We start from the raw sequence: 12,665 nt of genomic DNA, 5'->3' as shown, positions 1-12,665 counted from the left end.
TCTGACAATCCATTTATATATCCTTTAGTTAACATTTTGTAAACAAGAACCTGAGATACGCTACCCTTAACACACCCATTCTTAAAATACTTCCATTTTAAAATTAACAATAAATTCTTAACCTTAGAACCCTCTTTACAAAGATCCTTCTTAATTAGTAATTAAGATACTCCTATGACAAGCATATGTCATGGCCTATTTGTTTAGTTCGAGGATTTAACTCAACTTAAATAAGAATGTAATAAGTAAATAGCAGTTCGACAATCACAGTGATCTGAGTAAGTATTACTCGTCAAAGAAAGAAGAATCAAAGTCAATCTACATTCTGGAAGAATTACATTACTGAAAGAAGCTCATTTATTTGATCAAGCCTCAGTGAAATAAATCAAGAAAGTGGAACCACTTAAGTGACAGAGATCTCATCAAAGTGACAGTCAAATTTACGGATATTCATTACAAGAAAATAGGGTTCAAATTGAAGAAAATCACATCCGTAAAGTCAAGACATGAAGAACCGTCACAGAATTTAGTCACTCATGAACCAGACAGTACATCGAGTATCAACATTAAAGTGATAGAAGTTGTCCATAATTTTCAGTGATTTTCAGAAGATTGGTTGCAGTCAAGAAATTGATCTAATTCTCTATTAATTAATTAAATCAATTAGTTAATTTATGAAAATAAATTAATTCAATCAGAATTAATTTATTCATTAAATTATCTAATTAGTTAATTAATTCAGAATTATTTTAATTAGTTTTTATGTTAGAGAGATTATCAAATTGTTAGCAAGACAATCAAATGAACTAGAAAGACTATCCAGGATAGTATTTCCGATTGTCTTGGCAGTTCTAGAGATAGTCTTGCCGATTGTCTTGGAAGATCTAGAGACTGTCTTGCCGAAAGTATTGCCGAGTATTTTGATTATATTACCGATAGTCTTGGTAATACAATCATAGTCTTGGAGATAGTCTTTCCAAGTTAAAAGAAGGTGTACATAAGAAGAAAAAGACCAGACAAAAAAAACAGCAGCCGAGCAGATAAAAAATATTATCTTATGTCTTCTTCAACTGCCAACAGCATCTTAGAATTAATTTCTAGCATGTAACATTTAATTCACTAGAAATTAATTACTTGTCCTTGTATAACCTTCTAGCGGATCAAATATCCCTAGACTTTAATCTCAAATAGCTTTTAGCATTTGATCCATTTAGTCGAAAATAGAATAAATTAATGTCAAATTTATTCTATAATTGTTCTAAGTAGTTTGAGATTAAAACCTTGTAATTTATACCGTATTTGTAACACCCTTCAAGTTTAATATAAGTTATATTTAACTTGAACCTTGTTTCATTTTTATTCCACAATTAATTCGAGAAAACGGTATAGTTTGTATTCAACCCCCCCCTTCTACAAACATATTTGGACTTAACAATTGGTATCAGAGCCACATGATTGAAACACAAATCAAGATCCGTACTTTTGAGATTTATCAAGATTTGGTGAATTTTTATTTCTCTTAAAAATTCAAAATGGCTACTCAAAAAGTTGGAACCGTCAAGATTCCTATGTTTGATAAAGACCAATATGTGATGTGGAAAAAGAAGATGCTTTTATTTCTTAAGGTGGCCAATGCAAAGTATGATAGTATTTTGAAAAATGGTCCAAAAATTCCAATGGTCGTTGAACTTGAAGTTGTGGTGGATAATGTAGTTGTTACCCCTGCAAGAACTTATCCTAAGGATCCAAAAACTTATACAGCTGATGAGAAAGATGATGATGTTTTGGATTCTAGTCTACAACTAATTCTGATTGATTCCCTTGACTCAACAATGCTCGGTCATGTTATGAACTGTAAAGATGCCAAACACATATGGGAAACAATAGAATTGATTAATGAAGGTACGGAGGAAGTTAGAGAGAACAAATTAGAGATTCTTACTTCTCAGTACGAGCACTTCAAATCCAATCCAGGTGAAGGCAACACTGAAGTCTTTGAGAGATACAACAAGTTGATCAATGACTTGAACATAAATGGAAAGCACTATACTATCAAGGAGATCAACAAGAAGTTTTTATTGACACTTCTACCTCATCTATAGCATAGAATAACAACCATTAAAGAAGCAAGAGACTTAAGTGAAATCTCACTGGAAAGACTCTATGGTGTTCTGAAGACCTATGAGCTAGAGCAAATTCAACATAAGGAAATTTATGGTACAGGACGAGTGGTCAGTACATTGACTGCACTGGTAGCCCAAGCTCCTCAACAACAAGCTCAACCAGAGACAAGAATTATTCTACCTTCCAACATTTTCCAAGATGTGATAGTAGCTGAACATGGTGTGACATCTGCTAATCAATTTGATGGGGATTTCTACTCTACGGAAGAGCTTGAACAACTGGAAAATGAGTCTATGGCTCTGATAGTGAAAATTTTTGGTAACTTCAGATTCAGAAGAGATCCCAAGTTCAAATTCAAGTCCAGCTTTAACAGATTTCAGAAAGGTGGTTCTTCATCTTCTAATACTTCAAATTATGGCTACAAGACCGAAATGGTGGATAGAAGCACAATTTGTTGCTTTAACTACAATGAGTTAGGACACTTTGTAACAGAATGCAGAAAACCTAAGCAAGGAAATAAGAACTCTTATGACTCAAATCAAAAAGGACAAATCTGGAAGAGCTTATCTTGCTAAAAGAAAGAGTTGGGATGATTCTGATAGTTTAGACGAAGAAGTTGGCAATCTTGCACTCATGGCTATAGGAGACTCAAATGCATCTCCCAACAAAGAGGTAACATTTACTGATGTTGAAATGGTTTATCATCTTAGCAGTACATTAGAATGTGCTCGTCGTGAAAATGATAGAATGATTCTTCAGAATAATGCTCTGCAAAAGGAAGTTAACGAATTGAGACTAGTGCACATTAATCAAGATAAACTTGAAGAAGAGGTAGCTTTTCTTGAGAATAGAATTAACTGTTATAAACAATTAAAAACTATTCTTAAAGATAAGATCACTAGTCTTGAAATTAAAATCAGAGGTTACTACAACTCTTGTGTTACAGCTAAAGAGATTTTCAATCAACATGTCATTAATAAAACTGTTGGAATAGGTTTTAATTATAATGAGTCTATTGGAAAATTAAGCATTAATACCCCTGACCTTATCAGTGCTGAAGAAAGGGGTATTGAAAGAGATATGTTCTAAGTCCAATCATGTATGAGGATTTAGGAATAACTTTTATGTAATCTGTTTTGATTTCATTGATATTAATAAAAGACTTGTTTTGTTTTTTATTGCGGGCTCTATCTATTTAAATGTTTAAATAAGATATACCACAGTTTAGAGTAAAGCTTTTTTATGGATTGTGATGAAATCATAATAATGAGACCTAAAAGATGATAACTCCAAACTTAAATAGTTCCTGGTCGTAGGATTACTAACTGGTAATTAATAATCTGCAAAGATCGGTACATACTATGCTTGCTTCATTGTGAAGGATGTTTGTTCTCATAGACATTTGTGTGGTGACACTATAGCTAGTATGTAGGTGCTTATTATAGAATAAGTTCACTGAACATGACTCACACAGCAGAATAAATGATGGAGTTCACAACATATTCCCAACAAAGTCTCATCAAATGGCTCTGCAATGGATTTTATAAAGATAGGTTTACTAACATCTTTAAGCACATGTGGTATACCTGAAGGGTTTTTAGCACATAAACGCAGCGAAAACGTAAATTTAAATCTTAAAAAAAACCGAAACCCTCCGCAGGATCCATGCGAAAAATAATATTTAATTCGTAGTTCAGTATGTTTACCTTAAGAAGCTTTACGTTAATGGAAAGATGGAGGTCTTTAATGGCGATCCAAAAACGATAAACGGAGATCCTTAGCAGCTGCTCCTCAAATGTGAAGCACTCCACCGGTATCCACCAAGAAAACGATGTAATGAAGGAGGAGGAGATGGAGAGAATTAGGGTTTTGTAAATCTTTTTGGTTGAGGCAAAAATAAGGTCTATAATAGTATATTTATAGGCAAAATTTTCAGCTGAAAATTTTCCCATAAAATATTATTATTATTAACCATTTATTATTCTCACTAATAATTAAAACACCTTTTAATTATTAATCCTTTTTCTAAACTCTTTAGAAATAATTCTCTCACTTGATTTAATTTCCAAAAATTTAATTCTTAATTAATAATATTAAGAACATTTTCTTAATTAATTTATAATCAATTAAATCTCATTTAATCAATTATTAAATTTGCCAATTAATTATTTATTTCATAAATAAATAATTATCAGCTATTATTAATTAATTCCTTCACCATTAAATTATTCTCTTTTATGGCATGACCCTATAGGTTCAATATTAAGCCGGTAGTAGAAATAAATAATAATAAAACTATTTTATCATGCTTTATATAAATTCTCTAATACATTAAATATGATTAATTAATTAATCATATTTATTCTACATCGTGAGGGATACTTCTCAGCGTATCGCGACTATCCGGATAATACGAATTCACTGCTTAGAATACCAAGAACCTATTCAGTTAGTAGTTACCGTACAATTAATTCCTTCTACCCTGCAATGTCACGATTAAATACAAGGCATGGAACTTGTGTCAAGCCTATCTTATTTAATCACTTGCTTTCCCATTCACTATGCTTAGTTCTATTTAATGTAAATTAGAAACTCCCTTCTAATTTCATTCACTCTGGCCAGAGATTCCTGAACTAACATAAGTGGATCAACATTGAACATTCTCTTCCTACACTGGAAGGGGTAGATCCTTTATTGATTATACACTATCTTTGTGTACAAATTCCTATACCCAGTAGAGCCCTTATAATTGTCCCTTGAGACTAAGAACTAAACCAAAGCATAGTTCAGTGTATACAAGATGACTATGATGACCTCAAGTCTAAGGATACTTGTACAACTATCACAATGTGAACAACTGCTGACACGTGAGTGAACTCCATCAGTTGTCCAGCTGTGTGAGTCATGTTCAGTGAACTTATTCTATAATAAGCACCTACATACTAGCTATAGTGTCACCACACAAATGTCTATGAGAACAGACATCCTTCATAATGAAGCAAGCATAGTATGTATCGATCTTTGCGGATATTAATTACCAGTTAGTAATCCTACGACCAGGAACTATTTAAGTTTAGAGTTATCATCTTTTAGGTCTCATTATTATGATCTCATCACAATCCATAAAAAGCTTTACTCTAAACTGTGATATATCTTATTTAAACATTTAAATAGATGGAGTCCGCAATAAAAACAAAACAAGTCTTTTATTAATATCGATGAAATCAAAACAGATTACATAAAAGTTATTCCTAAATCCTCATACATGACTGGACTTAGGACATATCTCTTTCAATCGACAACTCTGAGTTCTCTACTGAATTTTGGTTTATTGATAACTCAGAGTTCTTTAGTGGACTTTGGCTTATCGATAACTCAGAGTTCTCTAATGAATGTATACTTGTCGATATCTCTGAGTTCTCGAATGAGTATCTGACTTATCGATATCTCTAATAGCATTTCCTGAGTTCTCGATAGGTCTTTCTGAGTTCTCGATAGGTCTTTCTGAGTTCTCGAATGACTTCTCTATAACACTAATTCTGTGACTTGTAGAGATCTTGACTTAGATTGTTTTTCACCAAAAAGAATTATTCAACTCCAAGCTTCTTCATAATTCTTCTGAGGCATGACCTTCTTGATCTTCTTCCAAATAGAATTCTTAGGCTTGACACTGTTTAGGGAAAAATGCTCCAGTCTGCTCCATTTAGATTTTACAGACATTAAGTGTTAAAAGTATAAATTAAAGATTAAGGTTACAATACAACTGATCTTAGGGTTGGCCCCAAGCTTGACTGATTGCTAGTGACATTGTCAGCATCAGTAATCTTTGACATCATCATGTTAATGACATTGTTAGCTCCAGTAATCTCTGACATCAGATCATTGAAGATTAATGACATTGTTAGCTCCAGTAATCTTTAACATCAGATCATTGAAGATTAATGACATTGTTAGCTCCAGTAATCTTTGACATCAGATCATTAAAGATTAATGACATTGTTAGCTCCAGTAATCTTTGACATCAGATCATTGAAGATTAATGACATTGTTAGCTCCAGTAATCTTTGACATTGGATCATTGAAGATTAATGACATTGTTAGCTCCAGTAATCTTTGACATCAGATCATTGAAGATTAATGACATTGTTAGCTTCAGTAATCTTTGACATCAGATCATTGAAGATTAATGACATTGTTAGCTCCCTTTGACATCATCTATTATATATTACAAAGATGCATCTTCATTTACTTTCTCAAGATGAGGTCTATGTGGATTGCATAAAGAGAGTTCCTCATGTACCAATGAGAGTTGCAACTGGAAATGAGCCATCGGTTCCCAAGCCAAGGCATGAATGGTCAGATCTCGATATTGAACAAGACAGGAAAGACAAGAAGGCCATGAATATTCTGTTCAATGGAGTTGATGGTGACATGTTTGACAACATCATCAATTGCAAGACAGCCAAGGAGGTTTGGGACACCATTCAAATAATTTGTGATGGCACTGAACAAGTTAGAGAAAACAAGATGCAGTTACTAATTCAGCAATATGAGCATTTCCACTTTGAAGAAGGTGAAACTCTCACTGATATATTTAGTAGATTTCAAAAGCTACTAAATGCTCTGAAGCTGCATGGAAGAGTCTACCAAACCAAGGATTCTAACCTCAAATTTCTGAGATCCTTTCCAAAAGAATGGAAACCAATGACAGTCTCCTTGAGAAATTCACAAGAATACAAGGAGTTTACACTAGAGAGACTGTATGGCATTTTAAAGACTTATGAGCTTGAAATAGAGCAAGATGAAAGAATGGAAAAAGGGAGAAAGAAAGGAAGATCCATTGCACTGGTTGCTGAGTTAGAGAAAGAGAAGGAGATGAAGATAGAAGTTGTTGAGTCTACTTCAAAGGTCTGTGAAAACAAGGGAAAGGGGCTGGTAGCAGAAAATGAAGATTCTTTGAGCCAAGATGATATGGATGACATTGATGAATATCTTGAATTTCTTTCTAGAAGATTTTCCAAGCTCATGTTCAAGAAAAACTTTGGAGCAGCTAAGCCAACTAGAAACATGGTTGATAAGTCATAATTCAAGTGTTTCAAATGTGGCTTGGCAGGGCACTTTGCCAGTAAGTGTAGAAAGTCAGATTCCAGCAAAAAGAAGTTTGAGCCTGTGGATTATAAACAGAAGTACTTTGACTTGCTCAAACAAAAGGAAAGGGCTTTTATTACACAAGAAAATGACTGGGCAACAGATGGTTTGGATGAGAATGAAGATGTCAGCTATGTAAATCTAGCCCTAATGGCCAAGTCTGATGAAACAGAGACAAGTTCTTCAAGTAATCAGGTAATCACCACTAACCTTGCACATTTATCTAAAACTGAGTGTAATGATGCAATAAATGACATGTCTACAGAATTATGTCATTTACGTGTTACACTTAAGTCCCTCACTAAGGAAAATGCTAAAATCAAAGAAAAAAATTTGTTTTAAAGTGAGAGGAATAATGTGCCAGAGTCTCAATTTATTGAATTTGAAAAATTGAGAATAGAGTGTAAGATTGCTAAGGATGAATTAACTGAGTCCTTGAAGAAAGAAGAAATTTTGAAGAAGCAGCTTGATCGTGAACAGGAGATGATTAAGGCATGGAAATCATCTAGAGATGTCCATGCTCAAATCACCAAATTTCAAGGTATTGAGTCCTTCCGTGATGCAGCCTGGAAAAAGAGTAAAGAGAAGCTAGAATCCAATTTGGTTGAAGGATTGCTAACAGATGTAGACTCAACGGATGATGAGGGTCATCCGTCGGATAATCAAAAAGGTTATCCATCGAGTGACATAAATCCTCATCTGTCGGCTGTGAGCAAACCTGTGAGTAAAGCCAAACTTGCCAAGTTAAATGAAAAATATGGATCAGTTTCTAAAAACTTTATTTCAGGAGAATCTAGTCAAGTGAAGAAGGAGAAGAAAGTGAATGTTGGTCATCTGTCCATCAAGCAATTGAATGACAGACTAGAAAAGATTGAGTTTAAAATAGAGGCTAAAAAGAAAAACAATAGAAATGGGAAAGTAGGGATTAACAAACACAACAACTACACACCTAATAAGTATGCTCCTATAAAAATCTGTGTTAAGGGTGGTAGTGTTAATCATCTGTCTATTAATTGCAAACTTGCCATGCCTACTTCCATGACTGTACCACCTTCTTTTCCCAATATGAGTGTTATGCCTTCTATGCCTTTGAATGCCATGTCTACACAGAATATGAATGCACAATTTGCTAATATGTCATTTGCACCCAATCCTTATTATGTTGCATTTAATATGCCTCAAATGCCATTTAGCATGCCCTACTAGAATAACATGTTTGCAAATAGTATGCCATTTCCTGTTAATCAACATGTGCATGATAATTCTGTTTTAATGAATGGTTTTAAAGGTCCAACTCAGATGACTAAGGATGAATCTGATATCCCCAAGTCAAATGAGATCAAACCTAAGAAACAAAAGAAGAATGCTAACAAGGCAGGACCCAAGGAAACTTGGGTACCAAAATCAACTTTATTTGATTTTAATGTATGCAGAGAAACAGAAAGAATCTTTGGTACTTGGATAGTGGTTGTTCAAGACACATGACTGGAAATTCTACCCTGCTCACAGAGTTCAAGGAAAGAGTTGGCCCAAGTATTACTTTTGGAGATGACAACAAGGGTTATACTGTGGGATATGACTTGATTTCAAAAGATAATGTCATCTTTGAGGAGGTTGCCTTAGTTAATGGTCTCAAGCACAATCTGTTGAGTATCAGCCAGCTCTGTGAAAAAGGAAATTCAGTAACCTTCACTAAAGAAGCCTGTGTTGTGACAAACAAGAGGAGTAACAAAGTAGTTCTCACTGGAGTGAGAAAAGGAAATGTGTACCTAGCTGACTTTAACACATCAAATACAGAATTTGTTACTTGTCTTCTCAGTAAAGCAAGTCAAGATGAAAGTTGGCTATGGCACAAGAAGCTAACCCATCTAAACTTCAAGACCATGAATGAGCTTGTAAAGAAAGAACTGGTTAGAGGTATTCCTCAAGTGGAGTTTTCTAAGGATGGACTGTATGATGCTTGCCAAAAGGGAAAAAAATCAAAGCATCATTCAGAAAGAAGCTTGATTTAATAATTGAAGAACCTTTGCAACTGCTACACATGAATTTGTTTGGACCAGTCAATGTGTTGTCTATCTCAAGGAAAAGATTTTGCCTAGTAATTGTAGATGATTTCTCAAAGTTCTCTTGGGCATATTTCCTAAAGTCTAAAGATGAGGCTAGTGAAATCATCATCAATCATATAAGGCAAGTCAACAATCATCATGATTTCAAAGTTAGAAAAATCAGGAGTGGCAATGGAACTGAGTTCAAGAATTCTGTTATGATAGTATTTTATGAAGAGAATGAGATTATGCATGAGTTTTCAGCAGCAAGAACTCCACAACAAAATGGAGTAGTAGAAAGGAAGAATAGATCACTTATTAAAGCTGCAAGGACAATGCTTGAAGAATCAAAGTTACCTACATATTTCTGGGCTGAAGCTTTAAATATTGCATGCTACACTCAGAATATTTCTTTGGTTAATCAGGCAAAATGCATGACTCTCCGCCAATTGTTCAAGAACAAGAAGCCAACTCTAAACTTTCTTCATGTCTTTGGCTGCAAATGTTATATCTTGAGAAATCAAACTGATCAGAATGGGAAGTTTGATGCTAAAGCAGAAGAAGGAATTTTTGTTGGATATGATGTTGGTAAAGCATACAGAGTCTACAATCTGAGAACCAACATTGTTATGGAATCAATACATGTTGTGTTTGATGATAAAAAGATTGAAGGACTGCAAGATGGAGATTACCACGAGAGCCTCAATTTTGACAATGTGGAGATGGTTAGTGATGACAGTGATGATGAAAGTGATCAAGAAACTACTAATAAGGATAATGCAGAAAAATCTACAACCAATGAAGCTAATAACTCACCATCCATCGAGTTACAAAATGCCTCATCCGTCGGTAGACAATCTGCATCATCCATCGAGAGGCAATCAGCCTCATCCGTCGGAACTCAAAATTCACTATCTGTCGGATCATCAAAAGAAGCTGAAAGTCAAAATAGATCACTTGCAGAAAATTCCCATCTCTCAAATCATAGATTCACAAACTCAGGGGGAGTTTCCAATAATCAAAACTCAATCACACATCAAGGCAACAATGATGCCTCTTCATCTATAACTAATCTACCTCAACAAAGGAAATGGACAAAGAATCACCCCTTTGAGCTCATCATTGGTGATTTATCTTCTAGAGTTCAAAAAAGGAGAGCAATTCAAGAAGAATGTCTATATAGCAGCTTCCTTTCTAAGGAAGAACCAAAGAAGGTAGAACAAGCTTTGTTGGATCCTGATTGGATTTTAGCTATGCAGGAGGAGCTAAACCAATTCGAAAGGAACAATGTTTGGAAGCTGGTACCCAAGCCTAATGGGAAGAATCCTATAGACACCAAATGGGTATTCAGAAACAAGATGGATGAAAATGACATAGTAGTCAGGAACAAAGCTAGATTGGTTGCTAAGGACTATTGTCAACAAGAAGGAATAGATTAAGATGAAACCTTTGCTCCTGTTGCAAGACTTGAAGCTATCATAATCTTCTTAGCCTATGCAGCCCATGCCAATTTCAAGGTCTATCAAATGGATGTCAAGAGTGTCTTTCTAAATGGAGATTTGGAGTAGGAAGTCTATGTCAGTCAGCCTCCTGGTTTTAAAGATCCAAATCTACCTGATCATGTATACTATCTTTTAAAAGCACTCTATGGATTGAAGCAAGCACCTAGAGCCTGGTATGACACTTTGTCAAAGTTTTTTTTAGAGAATCACTTCACTAGAGGTACTGTAGATAAAAATTTATTCTTTAGAAATGTTAATGGCTCTAGCATACTTGTTCAAATTTATGTAGATGACATTATTTTTGGCTCTACAGATGAAAAACTTTGCAAAAAGTTTGCCAAATTGATGCAAAGTAAGTATGAAATGAGCATGATGGGAGAACTAACTTACTTTCTTGGTTTACAAGTTAAGCAAGTTAGTGATGGAATATTCATTAGTCAAACTAAATACATTCATGATCTTTTAAAGAAGTTTGATCTAATGGATTGCACATCTGCAAAAACTCCCATGGCCACTGCAACTAAGCTTGAATTAAACACTACTGAAAAGTCTGTGGATATTTCAAGTTATAGGGGCATGGTTGGCTCACTTCTATACTTAACAGCTAGTAGGCCAGATATAATGTTTGCTACCTGTCTTTGTGCTAGATTTCAGGCTGATCCTAGAGAATCTCACTTAGTAGATATTAAGAGAATTTTCAGATATCTCAAGGAAACACCAAAACTTAGTATTTGGTACCCTAGAGATTCTGGTTTTGATCTAACTGGTTATTCAGATGCAGATTAGAGGAACAGTTGAGCATCTCTAGCAATGAGACTCTTCTGGAAATGCAAGGAATGCTAGATTTTTCAGAATCTGATGAACTTGAATTCCACAGACAGCTCCAAAATCAGATAGAAGAAAACAACAGGAAGCTTGGGAAGAAATCCAGACAATCAAGGAAATAGATCAATATGCTCATACTAGAGGAGCACCTTGAAAATGATTGTGAGCAAATCTTTGTACACTTTGTCTTGTAAATTTTTCAGTAAATTATGCAACACTTTTTAGTTTTATCTACTACTTTTTAAATCTGTATTTTTAGAGTGTTTTGTTATCATCAAGTTTCTCTTAATTTATGGCTACAATTCTAGTAGACATAAATTGGGGGAGATTGTTGGGAATATGTTGTGAACTTGATGATTACATTAACAAAACACCTTAGTAGATTCAACTTAGTGAAAAATTTAGCACTCGATGGATGATCAGATATAGTCCTGACGGATGACTCAATATAGTCCCGACGGATGATGATTTGACATCCATCGAGTGAGTAGCTTTGTTATTCCCAGTGGACTAACAATGAGATTTACAGAAGGGGGGTTGAATGTAAATCTCAAAACTTTTTCAAGTTTTGAGCAGTTTGTAAGACTAAGTGTTTGAGTGATCAAATGTGTGTGAATTGCTTGGAGCTGATGCAGACAGATATATATTCAAACACAAATGTAATGAACACAAAGAACTTAAAAACTTTTCTGGTGGATTTATTGTTCCACCAGAGATGTGTTATTTCAGAAAATCTGTGATTCAAAATTAAATCACAGCTGCTTCCTAGTACAAACTAGATGATTTTTTTCTCTTGATATTTCTAAACAGCTCAGGGAAAAATTCATATCTAATTACTAGCTTCTACTTGGTTTATATAACCCAAGTTTACAAGTGACGACAAAGATAAAGTACAATAAGACAATAGTTCTCCACTTGTTTCTGTTCCATTTTTATCCAGTGTAATATGGAATTATCTGTTGACTTTCCATTTTGAACCAGACTAAAAACGGCTGCTTTTTCTGTTGTTCCTGAAATAGGC

This window comes from Apium graveolens, chromosome 6 (assembly GCF_009905375.1).
Source record: "Apium graveolens cultivar Ventura chromosome 6, ASM990537v1, whole genome shotgun sequence".
NCBI lineage: Eukaryota > Viridiplantae > Streptophyta > Magnoliopsida > Apiales > Apiaceae > Apium > Apium graveolens.
This window is presented reverse-complemented; position numbering follows the sequence as displayed.